Source organism: Salmo trutta, chromosome 27 (genome assembly GCF_901001165.1).
Source record: "Salmo trutta chromosome 27, fSalTru1.1, whole genome shotgun sequence".
Classification (NCBI taxonomy): domain Eukaryota; kingdom Metazoa; phylum Chordata; class Actinopteri; order Salmoniformes; family Salmonidae; genus Salmo; species Salmo trutta.
This window is the reverse complement of record NC_042983.1, coordinates 31,524,263-31,543,890: the sequence shown is the minus strand read 5'-3', so window position 1 is coordinate 31,543,890 and position 19,628 is coordinate 31,524,263. Positions and strand designations below refer to the sequence as shown.

The 19,628-nt window shown below is 42.3% G+C and overlaps 1 long non-coding RNA gene across 4 annotated transcripts in view; it reads right to left on the bottom strand.

Annotated features, from left to right (window-relative positions):
- LOC115164899 (uncharacterized) overlaps positions 1-18,149 on the bottom strand; it is a 77,174-nt gene extending 59,025 nt beyond the window's left edge. The window contains exon 1 of one of the 4 annotated variants that reach the window (XR_003870014.1): positions 17,806-18,149. This is a non-coding gene — a long non-coding RNA (uncharacterized LOC115164899). Of the gene's footprint in view, positions 1-15,331; positions 15,614-16,790; positions 17,058-17,805 lie in introns of those variants that run through there. The other 3 variants (XR_003870016.1, XR_003870017.1, XR_003870015.1) reach the window with 3 other exon arrangements.
- Between the last annotated feature and the right edge of the window lie 1,479 nt (positions 18,150-19,628).

The following is a 19,628-nucleotide window of genomic DNA, read 5'->3' as shown; positions in this document are numbered from 1 at the left end:
GGAATTCATGTATGCAAATGAGGTGCTTGGCATGCATGGCTGGCGATGCCACTAATTGAATAATTGGCCTCAGAGCACCAGGTGCACCGACCACGCTTCATGTGCGTGTACGCCTACGCCTGTGTGTGTGTATGTGCCAGCGGACATTTTAGGTCTACCCTCCTCACACGCTCACCACTGCCAAACGCCTTAAGATGGTGGCACCTTGAGGGAGAGACACTCCTTCAGTGAGCCAACCAGGTCCCTCCTCCCTCTCCTCCTCCTCCTCTATCATGGCTCTTCACGACAACACTGGGCAAGCACCCCTCCCCCTAACCACTGTCCCCCTTATAAATATGTAATTTCCCCCTCTCTAATAACGATATTAGGGGCTGGCTCTGGTGCCTTGGTGTATATGCATGAGTCCTCGCTCATCAAATTTGCATAAAAGGTCCAGATGCTAATGTTACCGTGGCGACTACTTGCAGTGCTTACTATTCTATATTCAGCGTAGCCATATCCCTAGACAAGCCAAGATTCCACATCATTTAATTGCGGAACAGTACACATCGCCTGAACAGTCAGCTCTTTAATTGTAGCAGTGCTGCCTCTATTGATGTGTATTTCAAGTCACCTACATCCCCTCCGTAATAACGGAAGGTAAAGTAGTCGGCATCATTCATTATGTTAAAGATGGATTCTATAGTTATTTGAGCCATACGAATTGGTTGGTGGGTTCTAAAACCATAGGCCTTGCTCAAAATATTTATAAACATTTTCACATGAAAGAGCCCTTTAACTACTAAATTAGATACTGTAAAATGACTGCATGTGTAGAGTATGTGTGAGCAATTATATACCGCTGCCTTAATAGACCAGAGCAAAATGACATATATGGCAACATTGAAGGAAAAGTACAGTGTCCACACACACACACACACACACACACACGGTACGTCAGAACAGTAAAGCCACAAGGCGTCTCTGTTGGTTATTTGTAATTAATTGAGAATGAATAATGCAGTAACATGAAATACATTATTAACACACATTCATCTTACGAGAGGATTCAAAGCATATTTCAAATGCAATTATACTAATTTATTTATAGCAGGGGTATTTGCATTATAAAAAGCCATCGGAGCACAGACATATTGAAAAGGACAGACAGGCAGGCAGATGGGTTTAGGCGTATACTGTAAAGCCGCCATTCATACGTATGCAGCCAGAGTAGCTATTGTACACGCCAATGCTTACAACATCAGTCATATTAATCTTGCTGCCGCAATAATTTCTGCTGTGTGTTGTTAGCATCATTACCATTAGCAATTATGATGACGTAAGTCTAATGTAGCTAGCTAGCATAAGCATATTTGTTGAATTCTGTTGATCACTATATGGAATGGGCAGGGAGGTATGTTTGAAAAATAAATGTTATTGAATATAAATGATTAAAACGCAAGTTAACAATTGTTTACTATTTTGGCCTTTAATGGATTTTTTATGTTTTATTATTATGTATTTTATACATTTACATATTATCTAAGTCCATTATCTGAGTGTAAGTAACACTGTGTGCTTATGAGACAAACTAAAATGTCTTCTGCATCCATTTTTGTACGTTTGATTTATGATGTTTTAAAGACTGTACATGTTGCTTTGTTCCTCATCTATTTTAGCGTCCTTTAGTTCAGAGTTAAACATTTTGCTCAAACAATAATATCATTATCATTTACGCTTCCCGTTAACAAACAAACCCATATCATAAAAATACATGTGTCCATTCTTAGATAAAAAGGTGCTATCTAGAATGTAAAAGTGTATTTGGCTGTCCCCATAGGAGAAAACTTTTAAAAAACACTTTTTTGGTTCCAGGTAGAACCCGTTTTGTGTTCCACATAAAACCCTTTCCACAGAGGGTTCTACATGGAACTCAAAAGAGTTCTACCTGGAACCAAAACGGTTCTACCTGGAACCAGGTAGAACCGTTTTTTTTTTTTAAAGGGTTATCCTATAGGAACAGCCAAAGGAACCTTTAAGAACGCTTTTTTCTAAAAATGTTAGTCGTGTGGGGTAGGACTAACTGTCATTAATGTCCTAATAAGCTGACTGTTATCCAGTCATGTTTTGAAGGTAATTGCATGGACAGTGAGACATGGAGGTAGTTAGCTCTAATGTAGTGGTATGACTAACACCATGTCCATAACCACCTCTATGCAGGCTGCTGGAGGGAGGGACACCGTGGCAGAGCACAGCATGCCTGCTGCTCCTCACAACCACGCTCAAGTGACCATGCGTGATGTCATTAAAAAGGGCCCAACCATGACATTCCACAATGGATTATTGGCCCATGTTATGGCTGGTTGATCGTTTAGGAGGAGGCAGGAGGCAGGAGGCGGACCACAGTGGAACCAGTGGTAAGAAGAGACAATGGTACTGTGTGTGTGGCTTACTGCGTGCGTGTGTGTGCACTGAAATGCACTGCATTGCCACGTTTGATGCCGATTGAAACAGCATCTACAGCGGTAGGCTGTCGTCACTGTGTGAGAGCAGCAGCCATATCTACTGTGTGTGGTCACCCTGTGCATTGCTAAGAATATCCATCACACCACTGTTAATGGAGGAAAAAGTCACCTGACAGGAAAAACATTGCAACACTTCAATGTGTGTGATGAATCTAAATTGAGCCCAGGAGACAAGGAGAGTGTCATTCTAGTCAGTTACACACAAACACACACACACACTCTCTGAAACCAGGAACCTGTCCTGCTCCAGCGGCGCTGATGCCGGCGTGCGCACCGTGAGCTCACCTCCCGTTGCCACGGCGACACCAACCAGAGGGAAAAGCCTGGTGTGTGTGACAGAGGCCTGAGAGGGAGGAAGGAGGAGGGACTGAGGAATTCACATAGCGCTTGGCTTGTTTCAGCACTAGTACCTTATTCGGTTACCAGGCCTTATCACGGAAATGCTAAACCGACCCTTTCAATTATCAAGGCAATGTCTTTAGCCCGGCCACCTATTTGTAATGGCTGGCCTGGGATTTCAAATGAGATGTGTCAGAAATAGTTGGCCGACAAGGTGGACAGTAGACATTTATACACACAATTGGGTATTATCATGCATTATGTACAATTAACATGTATATACACAAACATATAGGGAATCATGCAGTCATGCACACACTCACAAATATGACCACTAAATGAAACACACGCTCATTTTTTTTCCATAAACAAAAAAATGCGACTAACAGCTGCTTTGGTGCCTGCATTCTATTAGTGATGAAGAGCTAACCCAGTCTGGGGGTCGTCTGCTCATCAATGGTGGTGCTCCACAGCCGTGAATGCACTGAATTCATTAGTCATCGCGCACAGATGGTGTCTGGCTGCCTGTCTCAAGTTCAAGTTCATGTCCAGGAGACCCAGAGAGAGAGACATGTTGAAGCCAGACAGACCAGATGCTACTGAGACACAGAGAGAGACATGCTGAAGCCAGACAGACCAGATGCTACTGAGACACAGAGAGAGAGACATGCTGAAGCCAGACAGACCAGATGCTACTGAGACACAGAGGGAGACATGCTGAAGCCAGACAGACCAGATGCTACTGAGACACAGAGAGAGAGACATGTTGAAGCCAGACAGACCAGATGCTACTGAGACACAGAGAGAGAGACATGCTGAAGCCAGACAGACCAGATGCTACTGAGACACAGAGAGAGACATGTTGAAGCCAGACAGACCAGATGCTACTGAGACACAGAGAGAGAGAGAGACATGCTGAAGCCAGACAGACCAGATGCTACTGAGACACAGAGAGAGAGACATGTTGAAGCCAGACAGACCAGATGCTACTGAGACACAGAGGGAGACATGCTGAAGCCAGACAGACCATATGCTACTGAGACACAGAGAGAGAGACATGCTGAAGCCAGACAGAACAGACGCTACTGAGACACAGAGAGAGACATGTTGAAGCCAGACAGACCAGACGCTACTGAGACAGAGAGAGAGACATGCTGAAGCCAGACAGACCAGATGCTACTGAGACAGAGAGAGAGACATGCTGAAGCCAGACAGACCAGATGCTACTGAGACAGAGAGAGAGAGACATGCTGAAGCCAGACAGACCAGACGCTACTGAGACACAGAGAGAGAGACATGCTGAAGCCAGACAGACCAGATGCTACTGAGACACAGAGAGAGAGACATGCTGAAGCCAGACAGACCAGATGCTACTGAGAAAGAGAGAGAGACATGCTGAAGCCAGACAGACCAGATGCTACTGAGACAGAGAGAGAGACATGCTGAAGCCAGACAGACCAGATGCTACTGAGACAGAGAGAGAGACATGCTGAAGCCAGACAGACCAGATGCTACTGAGACACAGAGAGAGAGACATGCTGAAACCAGACAGACCAGATGCTACTGAGACAGAGAGAGAGACATGCTGAAGCCAGACAGACCAGATGCTACTGAGACAGAGAGAGAGAGACATGCTGAAGCCAGACAGACCAGACGCTACTGAGACACAGAGAGAGACATGCTGAAGCCAGACAGACCAGATGCTACTGAGACACAGAGAGAGAGACATGCTGAAGCCAGACAGACCAGATGCTACTGAGACAGAGAGAGAGACATGCTGAAGCCAGACAGACCAGATGCTACTGAGACACAGAGAGAGAGACATGCTGAAACCAGACAGACCAGATGCTACTGAGACAGAGAGAGAGACATGCTGAAGCCAGACAGACCAGACGCTACTGAGACACAGAGAGAGAGACATGCTGAAGCCAGACAGACCAGATGCTACTGAGACACAGAGAGAGAGACATGCTGAAGCCAGACAGACCAGATGCTACTGAGACAGAGAGAGAGACATGCTGAAGCCAGACAGACCAGATGCTACTGAGACACAGAGAGAGAGACATGTTGAAGCCAGACAGACCAGATGCTACTGAGACACAGAGAGAGACATGCTGAAGCCAGACAGACCAGATGCTACTGAGACACAGAGAGAGAGACATGCTGAAGCCAGACAGACCAGATGCTACTGAGAAAGAGAGAGAGACATGCTGAAGCCAGACAGACCAGATGCTACTGAGACAGAGAGAGAGACATGCTGAAGCCAGACAGACCAGATGCTACTGAGACAGAGAGAGAGACATGCTGAAGCCAGACAGACCAGATGCTACTGAGACACAGAGAGAGAGACATGCTGAAACCAGACAGACCAGATGCTACTGAGACAGAGAGAGAGACATGCTGAAGCCAGACAGACCAGATGCTACTGAGACAGAGAGAGAGAGACATGCTGAAGCCAGACAGACCAGACGCTACTGAGACACAGAGAGAGACATGCTGAAACCAGACAGACCAGATGCTACTGAGACACAGAGAGAGACATGCTGAAGCCAGACAGACCAGATGCTACTGAGACAGAGAGAGAGACATGCTGAAGCCAGACAGACCAGATGCTACTGAGACACAGAGAGAGACATGCTGAAGCCAGACAGACCAGATGCTACTGAGACAGAGAGAGAGACATGCTGAAGCCAGACAGACCAGATGCTACTGAGAAAGAGAGAGAGACATGCTGAAGCCAGACAGACCAGATGCTACTGAGACACAGAGAGAGACATGCTGAAGCCAGACAGACCAGATGCTACTGAGACACAGAGAGAGACATGCTGAAGCCAGACAGACCAGATGCTACTGAGACACAGAGAAAGACATGCTGAAGCCAGACAGACCAGATGCTACTGAGACAGAGAGAGAGACATGCTGAAGCCAGACAGACCAGACGCTACTGAGACACAACCATTGTTCCTCATCTACAGTACATGATGCAGAAGGCCATAGCCGTGGGAATTAGGGGTGCTGAGGGTGCTGCAGTAACCTCTGATAAATCTACATTTAAATCCACAAAATTTGTGAACTAGGCCTTTATTACTCCTGTATTAGCAGAGAGAAACACTCTTCAGCTGTCCCTATGCAATAAACATCAGTGTTATGACAATACTTAAGCTATAATAACAGTAGCAACAGCTTGGTGACCATTTTACATCCTTAGTCTGGCATAGAAATGACCTGCATCATAAAGTCACTACCTAGATTTGACTTGTATTGAATGTAAATACATGAGCCCTCTGCACAGAAAGAATGCACATATAAAAATTGGCACGCTGGTATCAAATATGCTGATTGCTTGCCCAATGAATATGAAAAACCTGCCATGGTTGCCATGGTTATGTTATTCAGCCAATCATGTGACAACAATGGATGCAGAGCACTGTAAGTGTGAGTGGGGAGGGAGGGGACAGAAGAGCCAGCATTACTGAGCAGAGAGAGGCAACGTCGTCCCCACCCATCTCTACACGCATAGTCAAATCAGACGTCTATATTTCTCTGTGAGAATGGACCTTTTGAAAGGGGTGGCAAGGTTTCTCCTCCTCTCCTTCCCACCAGCCTGCCTGTATGGCAGTTTCAGAAATAACCACAACCATTCTCACATCCACTCCAAGCACTTCCTACTGTAAAATACACTACTCAGCCAACAAAGATGAGCTAGAGAAAAGAATATGTAAGGCTGTCTGCTGTCGGGTGTAGGCCTACATGAATTGTAGCTAAATATACAACTTGATAGAGTATGTATAATATTACCACAGACTCGTGCATGATTTCCCAGTGTTCACAAGGAGACTAAATACCATTAACGTGATATACACTCATGCTCTGGAGACAGTGTACGCCCCATGGAAACTGCTGCCTGCCTGTTTCTACGTTACAGCATGCACAGCAGGAATATTGAGAGTGACTATGAGACGGATTTGCAGCAGTTTCAGACATGTGATATTGTTCTCTTCTGGCAACACTGGGCTACATCTAGCATTGCATTGTGATGGCTTACCTACTGAAGAGAATGACTGGGGTTAACATCCACTGTATGATACAGTGCTACATTATGGTGAAACATAGTGCCTACAAAGAACATGAAAGTAGGCTACTGCAAACCACTAAGACACAAACAGGCTAGTAAGACACAAACAGGCTAATAAGACACAAACAGGCTAGTAAGACACAAACAGGCTAGTAAGACACAAACAGGCTAGTAAGACACAAACAGGCTAGTAAGACACAAACAGGCTAATAAGACACAAACAGGCTAGTAAGACACAAACAGGCTAATAAGACACAAATAGGCTAACAAGACACAAACAGCCTAGTAAGACACAAATAGGCTAATAAGACACAAACAGGCTAACAATTCTGCCCCAAAATGCATTGGCTGAGGAATAATTTGTTGAAATGGTAGACATGATTTACTGTAAAAAGCATAAAATAGAATTGTGGTGAAGTCACACCATTAAACATCTCCAGACTTCCAATGATGAAGAAACATTTTTATTCAGTCAGTGCAGCGCAGTGGCCTTTTATACTGTGGAGAATCAACTGATTTATATATGCTGGGTTACTTACAGACCTCAGGTTTTTATTTACACTGCGCTGGCATTTAGTATGGCCCCAGACTAGAAAACAATGCAGCCATTCATAAGTCTAGACAACGATTTCTAACAACTTATCCTGGGACAATGAAACGTGGTTATTCACTGCTTTTCCAAATGGTGTTCTCAAATCTTCTTTCAGGCAAACGTATAATGAATGACCTGGCATTGTACACGGTCTTTTAAAAGGGTCGAGACAAGACACACTAGTTTTGTCTTACGGTGTGAGAAACTCGGCAAGAGACCCCTTTCAGCCACTGTGAGCCTATTTAACATTGAACTTGAATAAACCTCTGTGCACTATTGCCTACCACTGCATACGCAGGCAGTTTAGAACCTATACATCTTCCACATAGGGCTATGACCGTTCAGCTAAAAACAACGTAGGCCAGCATTTGGCCACAAACATACACTTTCATATTTTAGGCTACAGCTAATCAATCAAGCGCTATAGGCTATACAATCAAATCAAATTGTATTTGTCACATGCTTTGCAAACAACAGGTGTAGACTAACAGTGAAATGCTTACAATAGGCTATATCATAGGACATTACAAACTATATTTAAAAAAATAAACCTTAACATCCATCTGAAAAGGCCTAATAGGTTACCAAGACTGTCCTAAATATACAACAGATCTATTCGAAAAATAACAGTTCATCATTGAATTAAAGGCACGTGTGTAGCCTACAGGAGACTCTCATCACGCCACAGCCGAAGAACACGAACCTAACAATAACCTCATCCACAGACAACAGACCACTAACATCCATTAAAAAAACAAACAGCCGGCATCATTCAACTGGCATCATAAATGGAGGGTATTCTCCAATGTAGCCGAAATATGTATTGTTGGAAAGCCATATTTTAGGAACAATGTTTTTTAAAACCCTATTGTGTTGCCAACAAAGCCTTTAATGTTTATGGCATTTGTAAAATTCTATCCAACTGTGTTACCATCAATAAAGAAACAAAACATCTCTCCCGCCGGTCACCACGTGCCTTATGAATGCCATGTGGTCCTGTGATAGTTAAACAAATCCACTGGCGACTAATATAATGGCCTGTATAGCTAATATCATCCACCATACAGAATCAACAGCCCAGAAGCTATCCCTGCACTTTTAGGCTATTTCTTTCAGATGCAATTTATTCGGATGTAAAATATTAATCACAATTAAAAAAACGAATATAAATGTTGGCTTTAGCTAGGCCTACCTCTGTGAAAAAATCCTTTATATTAATTAGGCATTGTTTTAGAAATAAATTAAGATTTCTTTAAAGTCCTGTTCAAATTCAAATACAGATCGCACATGACGTGATGTCATCTATTCAATTCGTTAGACTTCTGTCTATTGCTTTCTCTGGGACATGAATTATCATGAGTCAAACAATAGATCAGTGTTAGAGCGCTCAAGTAGGCCCATATACTATTCCGTAATTATAGAACATCTTTGTATGGATGCATAAACCCATACAGTTTTAAGATAATGACCCACGGTCCTAATTGTCAGTTGCCTACAATTGGCAACGAATTACGCATTCAAAACCGTTACTACTCCAAGTTTGGAGGCCGCGTCCGCTGGGTGGGCAACATCGCCTCTTTCTATGGGGATGCAGATGAGTCTGGTGCACTTGACGTCTTTTCATGACCCCCCCCCCCCCCCCTCCCCCCTCACGGCGCTGCCTGTCATATTCGGACTGGGCATGGCATTGCCACTTGCCCCCGAGCGTGGGAATGGGAGCGTCCAGTCGTTCACATCTCCAGCCCTGTGGTTAACTGAATCAATTAAGCAGGGCCGACCCCCCCCTCCCTTTTAGCCCATACCCAAATCCCTCCTCTCCATTTTTGTCAGCTCTGTATACGTTCTAATTATTGCTGTTTGGGATGCCAGCGCCGTTTCCTGGTTGGAGTTCATCATGCTGAAATAAAAAACGTTAACGTCAATCTCATTCTCAATGCTAGCCTACATTATCCAGACGGAGCATGTATGTTATGGCTAGGACTCTCAGTCGGATATATGTTCTATATCATATTTGCCACATTTCATTATAGAAAATAACGCATTTCAAGATGAATATAACAAGAAGCATGAACATGATAGTGTGTGTGTGTGTGTGTGCGTGTGTGCGCGCGCGCGTGTGTGTGCAACATTTACTCATGGTTGTGATTAGCTATAGGCTACATTAAGTTTTCAAATGTCCTAATACCACAAACATAAAATATACACAATCAATCAACATAAATAATAAATCAATACAACTCTTTCACATTTCCAATAAGTGAACATGTCTGGTTAATGCTATAGCAATGATTTATAATTGTAAGACTTTTTAAATCTACTTCGTAATACCAGCCAACGAGGTTATTATTTTGTGCACGGAGTAGGCTTATGCGTCTTGTTATTTCCATTTTCTATTTCCAAGGTCCGTGATGAGTCTGGAAGTCGTTTTTACTTTCGGTTATCTAGCTTTATGACGGCCATCACACTCATACAGCTAGATAACCAAAGACAACAACCCACTTCCCATTCTTCTAAAATATTCCACAATTCTCTTCTGTTCTCCGGGCGTTGGGGATTGTGCCCATGCTTTCAGGAGTAGTCCACCATACTTTGAGGCAAATAAACCACAATATAAAAGTAGGCCTAATTTGACTCCCATAGCCGACATAATCATATTTTGTTTCCATATAGGCCACTTCCATGTAATGAGTCCTCCAAACTCCCACAGACACACTCGTTGTAAAAAAAAAAACACGACGTCCAAAAAAGGACATATAATCCCTGTGTTTAGATTATGTCATATTTAGATGACATTCGCCAACATCACTGAGTTGAAGTAAGTGAGAGAACAGTAGGCTGTGGTGCAGCCATCCTTGCACAGGCCCTGATTTGCAATGCAAATGATTCAATCCCACAAAAGGCGCTTTCGCCTCTATTAAGTCGTTGTGGCAAGAGCAACATATATCCTGTGAGGCCAGCGAAGAAGATACGGAGGAGGTGGGAAATCCGCCTGGTGAAAGTGCGGAAATTACACAGGTAAAACGTCTCGATTGTTTTGGATTATGAAGAGAGGACCTCGTTTGTGGCCAAAATGTGTCTGTCAAGTTGTCCGCACGTATCCAGCGTGTTAGATGAAATAGATGCCGAAGTCTGTAAACCAAGGCTTCGGTTCTGTTGGCTAGCCGCTGCCAACAGTCTAAAAGGAGAGGGGAAAGGGCCATCCCCAAGGAATGGGGGAAACGGGGAGGAGGGGTAGGCTTCCAATGCCAAAATCTGGACCAACCCGGTGAGGTCAAAGGCCTCAGACCGCGGGAGTGTAAATTAATGATGATGATGATGTCATGAAAAATCGCAAATGCACACTCCTATTCATGCACGAGCAGTGGAAAGCTCCTCGCGTCATTACCAAGCGCACCGGAATAATTCGGTTTTCCGCTAGCGGTCTGCACGCTTTTTCCAGAATGATAAAAAAGAACGGAAAGACAAAATGATTGTGCTATGGTATAAAAATGGTCGTCTTGATCATTTTTGAAGCCAGTAAGGGTACAATAGCCAGCAGAATAAACCACCAAATACAAGAGCTCAAATCTATGGAGGACATATGACAGCATTCCAGGGCTGAGTAGAGCATCGCCCCTGTATTCTCGTCACAGCTAGAACCGAGTAGGGTCTTTGCTGTAGCATGGAACTGGGCCGGGTTGTTCGAATATACGGGTGTGAGGGACAATGCGAGTCGAGACACATTCATAGACTCAATTTGAGTCGAAATCCTATTGGCTTTATGTTTTCATCGTCGTGACCGATGTATAAACTACAATGGTAACCAGGTAGGCTATGCTGGCAATGTCGCATTGTCAAATAGGCATTCATTTTTCTGCACAGTCACACACATAACATGTTTTATCTTGTCTATGTATCAAACATTCAATGTACATATTTATCAGACCTAGTAGAACATTACCGATATGTTTTCATGCACGGACGTGTTTTTAGACTATAGGAGCTAGGGCTGTATGACAATGCTATTACCCATAGGCAAAAAAATAACATAATAATATATATATATACACAAGTAGGGTAGCCTACTTTATGATGTTTTTGCAAGAATTCTCAGAGTTGAGGTGTGTGTGTGTGTGTGTGTGTGTGTGTATGTGTGTGTGTGTGTGTGTGTGTGTGTGTGTGTGTGTGTGTGTGTGTGTGTGTGTGTGTGTGTGTGTGTGTGTGTGTGTGTGTGTGTGTGTGTGTGTGTGTGTTGTGTGAATTGAGAGAGAGGGGGCAGAAGGGAGCAGAGAGGGAGAGAGATATCCAATGATAATCAGCAACGAGGTTCTATAAAGGTATTAGGCTACAATACACTAACGTTAGGATCCCAATAACTAAACAATGTTTCCACGTTATAATAATTGAGGTTCCAAATTGAGGGTAAAACAATACAATGTTGAATGGCTTAGCATAGGTGATTTGCACAAAAATGTGACGTTGTAGACCTTCATCAGCGCTATTAATTTAGTGATATGTATTCGTAACAATGGCTAATTCACTGCACATAGTCTAGGCCCTATATCCTACAATCTTTACACGTTCGCTAAAATGTTTTGCATTTCCATCTACGTCGTCCAATGCACCTGTTCACCTGTGTTATTGCTGCTCACCATATATTGTATTGGCCCTATAGAAACATGTCGTTCAGGTGCTCACCATATTATTGTATAGGCCCTACAGAAACATGTCGTTCAGGTGCTCACCATATTATTGTATTGGCCCTATAGAAACATGTCGTTCAGGTGCTCACCATATTATTGTATTGGCCCTATAGAAACATGTCGTTCAGGTGCTCACCATATTATTGTATTGGCCCTATAGAAACATGTCGTTCAGGTGCTCACCATATTATTGTATTGGCCCTATAGAAACATGTCGTTCAGGTGCTCACCATATTATTGTATTGGCCCTATAGAAACATGTCGTTCAGGTGCTCACCATATTATTGTATTGGCCCTATAGAAACATGTCGTTCAGGTGCTCACCATATTATTGTATAGGCCCTATAGAAACATGTCGTTCAGGTGCTCACCATATTATTGTATTGGCCCTATAGAAACATGTCGTTCAGGTGCTCACCATATTATTGTATTGGCCCTATAGAAACATGTCGTTCAGGTGCTCACCATATTATTGTATTGGCCCTATAGAAACATGTCGTTCAGGTGCTCACCATATTATTGTATAGGCCCTATAGAAACATGTCGTTCAGGTGCTCACCATATTATTGTATTGGCCCTATAGAAACATGTCGTTCAGGTGCTCACCATATTATTGTATAGGCCCTATAGAAACATGTCGTTCAGGTGCTCACCATATTATTGTATTGGCCCTATAGAAACATGTCGTTCAGGTGCTCACCATATTATTGTATTGGCCCTATAGAAACATGTCGTTCAGGTGCTCACCATATTATTGTATTGGCCCTATAGAAACATATCGTTCAGGTGCTCACCATATTATTGTATAGGCCCTATAGAAACATGTCGTTCAGGTGCTCACCATATATTGTATTGGCCCTATAGAAACATGTCGTTCAGGTGCTCACCATATTATTGTATAGGCCCTATAGAAACATGTCGTTCAGGTGCTCACCATATTATTGTATAGGCCCTATAGAAACATGTCGTTCAGGTGCTCACCATATTATTGTATTGGCCCTATAGAAACATGTCGTTCAGGTGCTCACCATATTATTGTATTGGCCCTATAGAAACATGTCGTTCAGGTGCTAACAGGAGAGACCAAATAGGTGGGAAGGCATCCATCCAGCTGCTCAGACAAAACACGTCTTAATCCTAAATGATATGAAACCCAGCCCTGTGCAATTATTACGCACATGGCACGCGGTTAAAATCTGACTGCACTTTAGTTGAATTAAAGTGTCCATGGTTAGCTTTACATTAGCATTCCCTCGAAATGACACCAGTTGATTCAACTGACATTTGAAGGCTAACAAAAGGACCCTTCAAGAATGCACCAAGCAAGCAGACTCGATCCAATCATGTAGAATATTGTAGAATATAGTTAGAATAATCGATTTGTAAATCAGGGTAGGTTCAGGGTAAACCCACGTTTCCTAAATGTATTTCTCAACAGTTTGGAACGTATGCTACACAGGCCTCAACCACGCATTCGTTTTATCAAACACTCCAACATACGGTTTTAACAGTACCAAAGTAGGCTAATCAGGTAATTGAAGTTTCCCAATAGTTCTGACCTAATGTTATCATTCATACTATTTCTCAATTTCAACAGAAGTGTGTTTGTTAACATAAAAGTCAAGCTTTCCCCCACCTTTTGGTGCGTCATACAACATACAACATTTGTCATGAAACATAGACTAGCAGGCTGCAACTGTGATCCTATACTGTAGGTTTGTGTCATTCTGTCACTTTAAAGAACAGTAATGCCTGTATTACCGAGAGTATATCGTTGTTATTTTCCCTCTGAAGAATATATGCCAGTATAAAATGGAACGTTTGACACCGTATAACACTGTTTGACATTGTAATAGACTATCGCTGTGATATTTTATGATTGTGATATGTAATTAAACTAATTCAAACCAACAATGTTAACTTTCTAATGAGTGAATTTGTTTTATTAGTTTATTTGATTAAGTTTGCGTGCGCATTACGAGTTGGATCATTATGTAGCATTATGTATCATTATGTAGTACACAAAAACCCACAATACATTTTTCACAATTAGCCCACTGTACTTTTTCACAATTATCCCACTGTACTGTAGCCTTCAAGAGAGAAATGAAGTATGTTTTACACGATATGATACAGAGAACCTACACAATACCATTATGAGACACTGTGCAACCTATCTTTATGCATACGATGTAGCCTACATTCACTTTGACCCGCCTTAACTATTCGGAGCAATTTAAGATATTTAATTGTCAGTTAGATAAGAATCACAGCTGTCCGTTTTAACTTCCATCACATAGCCTACCTTTTACCAACAACACGTGCTTCTACACCTGCATTGCTTGCTGTTTGGGGTTTTAGGCAGGGTTTCTGTACAGCACTTTGAGATATCAGCTGATGTAGGAAGGGCTATATAAATACATTTGATTTGATTTGATTGCGCAATGTGCACTTTGGCCCAATGCATTGAGAGGCGTTGGCTACCGTGAATGTGACAGGTTGCGACAAGCTCACGCCACCAGTCTGAATAAAGCTCCGAGTTTTCATCCTGCTTATTTATTTCACTTAATTCAGTCGGCTACAAAATAAACGGACGTGCCAACATGTATGTGCCAGGGAAGAGCACTAGTCCAACGAAGCACTGCCTTGAACTTCACCTCCGACCTGCCTAAACACTAATCATAGCCTAGATGGTCTTCCTCAGCTAGAACAACATATTTATATAGGCCTACATCACGTCCACTAGCCGATAAGAACCAAATGAATGTTGTCTATTATTCACGGAGTCATTCAACTTCACTCTAACTTTTACGCACATCCGACTGCATTGGCTTTACGCACATCCGACTGCATTGGCTTTACGCACATCCGACTGCATTGGCTTTACGCACATCAGACTGCATTGGCTTTACGCACATCAGACTGCATTGGCTTTACGCACATCCGACTGCATTGGCTTTACGCACATCAGACTGCATTGGCTTTACGCACATCAGACTGCATTGGCTTTACGCACATCCGACTGCATTGGCTTTAAGCACATCAGACTGCATTGGCTTTACGCACATCCGACTGCATTGGCTTTACGCACATCAAACTGCATTGGCTTTAAGCACATCAAACTGCATTGGAGACTCACCAAAGTTGCACTTACTTTCTCAAACTGCGCGAGAAGCATCACCTCAATCGGCATATGCAATCAGAAATCATCCCAGGTAGGAGAAATGCTGTGTGGGACCCGGTGGACAGTCCGCCAAATATCCAGCCGTCCACGGCCGTCCCTTCCTTTAAAATTGCCGCTAATACTCAGTTCATTACGCGTGCTTCGGTTGCTCTGAGTTAACCCTGAGCATATTCCAAGCACATGAGAGAAGGAGAGATTGAGAGGGAGGGGCGGGGGGGGAGTGAGCGAGAGAGAGAACTTTCCCATAACATCTACAGCACCAAATAGAGAGTGCACAATTGAAGCTCTGAGAGTCTGCAAGTTCTTTTTTTTTGGGGGGGGGGGGGGGGGGGGGGGTTACTCTTCTGTGTAAGAAAGGACGTGCTCTGAAACTCAAATACGTTCCCTCGCTCTTTTGTTGGGCACGAACTGAAGAGGCATTGTTCGTCTTTTGCCGTGGACTCTCACCCGTTCCCAGACCAGAAGTGATCGCGGTCGGTAATGAATTTGCTGCAGGCCCTCCTTGAACGCGTTATGACAAACGGAACGCATTTACAGTACTTCAGACAAAAGGGTGAAAATAATGTGGATGATACAATCCCAAACCAAGACTGAAGGTCGTCAGTAATAAAGTAAAATCTGTGGGGAAAACATTTTATAACTCCACTCAAAATGTTTTGGTCGGTACTTTAGCCTTCACCTGAGCATTTATGTTCGTTTGAATAGCCTACCCCCCCCCCCTCCTCTCAAACACACACACACACGCACACACACACACACACACACACACACACACACACACACACACACACACACACACACACATTGTGATGACAGGCCCGGTACCAATGTTGTACGAATTGAACCTGTGATAATTAATTTCAGAAGATCTAGCTATAAGATGGAACAAAATGTTCTAAAATGTTATTTAGCCTATATCGTTTAACTTACACTTATATTTTACATCACCATTCAAATTGTGCAAGGAAGGGTTTGGGCTGCCAAATGTGTAGGCTAGCTAAACCCCACGGTAATACTGATATTGTTACTAACAAGTTTTAACAAGTAATAAAGGTAATGTAATGTATTGCAATTCCTATTATTGTTATTGTTATTATTATTATCATCATCAGTTATTAGGCTATCAACATATTTATCCATGAGGTTCAAATTCCTTGTTAAATAGTTTGGAGGACATAAACATGTCTTTTTTTGTGAAACACTAAATGTATGTCACGGAAAAGTAATTTCCTACAGCTCTCTTTCTTAGTCTTACCCTGCCTAATTGCAGGGGTATGCATTTGATTCACCCGGATCACGTTTTGGTTTAACAGCGAGGTCACGTTCAATGACGTAGACAAGCATATCAGCTACGTGCAACCATATTTAAATACATCAAGGAAATTAGTGCATCAAATATGCAAATCCAGCTTACCATCTAGCCGCTGCGGGAGTAATTCCCCCCACCGGTTCTTGGGTATTTGATTGCCGTTTTGAAAGCGAACATTGCCTTGTTTGTTTTTGACGAAGCTCCGAGCGTGTGTGAGCGGTGCGGATCGGAGACATGAAGTGAAGAAACCAATGGTTCTGCCTGGGAAACCGCCTGTGCATAATGAGACGACCTGCTCTGCCATTCTCAATGCTCGACGCTGTTGGTTCCAGCGTGCGTATTCTTTTTTAACATTGATACATATGTAAAAGGTAGATTTGCATTTGCTTTACTTTTCTCTTTGCTTCGGTTTCCATGCTATTACTTTTGAATTAGGTCATAGTGATTGCAATGCGTATTTATGGACACTGATGCGCACCTACAAGCGGTAACCTATTACGAATTTCACATATCATTAAAACATCTATTTAGAAAAGAGTGCGTTAAAAAATAGGAAATACAGAACGTTTGTTAGTTGAATAACCATGTCAAATGGTAAAATATAATCTTATAAATCTAGGAAATGTATAAACAAAGAGTATAACTCTAGTGGTCAAACAATAGGATTCATATCCATGATAATGATGAGAATAGCTGGGTTTATTTCAACTTCAATAAACTATACTGCAAGAGATTGTGCTCGAGATTTGGTTACACTAACTAGATCTCATTTGCAGGATCTGATTAATGTTAAGTGTTACCGCACCTTACAGAAGCTATGTTTCTGTAGGCTATGTAAAGGTGGCATTTCCTATAGGTTGATGATGCGCACACAGGAGGCGTTTACGAGAGCGCGCGCGCGGCCACACAAACACACGCACACACACACACACACATACTGAAAGAAAGAAAGAAACGCAGACTTATTAACCTTTGTCTTTAAGTAGCTAATTGTTGTGTTTTTTGTAGCCGTTATCGTTTTTTAAATCACAAAAAAAGTATTCGTTTAGAATGAGTGTTTTGCTGTATAAAATCGAATCGCAACACGTTATCTAAAGTAAGTGAGACACGTTTAACTTACCCTTATATTTTACATCACCATTTAAATCTTCCTGGCAGGCTATGCACGCGCTCTCAATCAAGTCGACGCCAATTTTCCAGCCCAATTGATTGTGCGAGCCGGTTGGAGACGCTGTACTCCCTACTCGTGTAACTCAGCCTCCTCCACAAGTGAACCTTGCTCCCAAACTGCTCGTCTGATGTGTCACCCAATAGAAGTGGTCAGACGGGCACACGTAAAGATTTTTCCCTCCGAAGAGGCTGCATGCTGTCATGGACCTACAAGTAGTTTGTCTTGACAAACACACATGGGGTTGCATGCATAGGCTACAACATTCTAAGATTATTGCACATCAATTATTGCTTTTGCCACTTTAAAACCAAACCACATAGGCTATCATTGAATAGTGTGACGCACTTGGACCAATATGTACAATTAGGAATGGCAGCTATATGTGACCTAGATAGGCATAAGGTGCGGTTCCAATTTCCAATCACACTAATAATACATATTTACAACTTAGTCTTGAGCTACAGGCCGAACAAGGTCTTTAGCAAGATTTAGAAAAATGAGAGCTATTTGAATTTACACATTTTTTGGAGACAAAAGCAATTAGGCTACCTATTTGTCATTTGAATTGCCACGGATAGCTGTCAAAATGGACAGCCATTGAATACGTGTGGTGGCATGTAGCAAATAGCGGTTAAGAGCGTTGGGCCAGTAGGCCTAACCTAAAAGTCGCTGGTTCGAATCCCCGAGCCGCCTAGGTGCAAAATCTGGCGATGTGCCCTTGAGCAAGGCAGTTAACATAATTGCTCCTGTAAGTCACTCTGGATAAGAGCGTCTGCTAAATGACTAAAATGTCAAATGTATTCCAGTATCATATACCTAAGATGGAGGAATGTGATGATAGAGAAGAAACTGTTAACATTTAGCATATAGAAAAAATCATATAGGCCTGTATTTCAAATCTATATTTCCGAAGACAAAGCCATTATAATCTTAATGTGGTCCGTCAATCAATTATCAAATGCATAATGCATATTTCTGTCTGACACGTTAGACTTCATATTAGAACTAGATCATGAGTAGGCTTATCTAAATCACCAGCCTTCCATATTGTGGTCAACATGGACTATCCTCATTACGTTTCACAAATACACGGTCAGCCTATAGTGGTAAAGAGAGGACAATCATATGTATCCACTCATACTATTTTCAATCGTATCCCTTCCAGCTAGAAAATGTTGCCAATATTTGCTATTTCCAACTGCATTCAAATTACAGTAATGGTCAGGTGTGGCGTTTTCTATAGAGATTGCGTTGATTTTGCTGCTTGTGCTGTCAGTTTTGACCAAAACTCACCCATGCAACATAGCATTTCATCCTTGTTATTTATATTCATACAAATTATATATTTAATCTCTAGAAAGAAAGACACATCTAAAGCATTCGTTTTTAAAAAAATGAATCAATCTCACCATATCGAAACTGGCTTTGATCAGAGATAAATTGGGATGCTCTGTGTGTGTGTGTGTGTGTGTGTGTGTGTGTGTTTGAGAGAGAGAGAGAGAGAAAGAGAAAGAGAGATAGAAAGAGAGAGAGAGAGAGGGAGGTAGGTTGAGTGGCGCTTGCGTTTGTGGGATTTGATTTGTGAGTCATAGTTTCAATGTCGCTGCAACGTTACGTAACAAGACAAACAAACATATATTTTGTATTATTATTATTATTATTGTTATTATTACCACAAGTATATAAATACGTTATTATTACTTTGCTACTATTAGACCCGGGAATACTACTCTTTATCAGTATACTCAACTTTGGAATTCGACATTGATGAA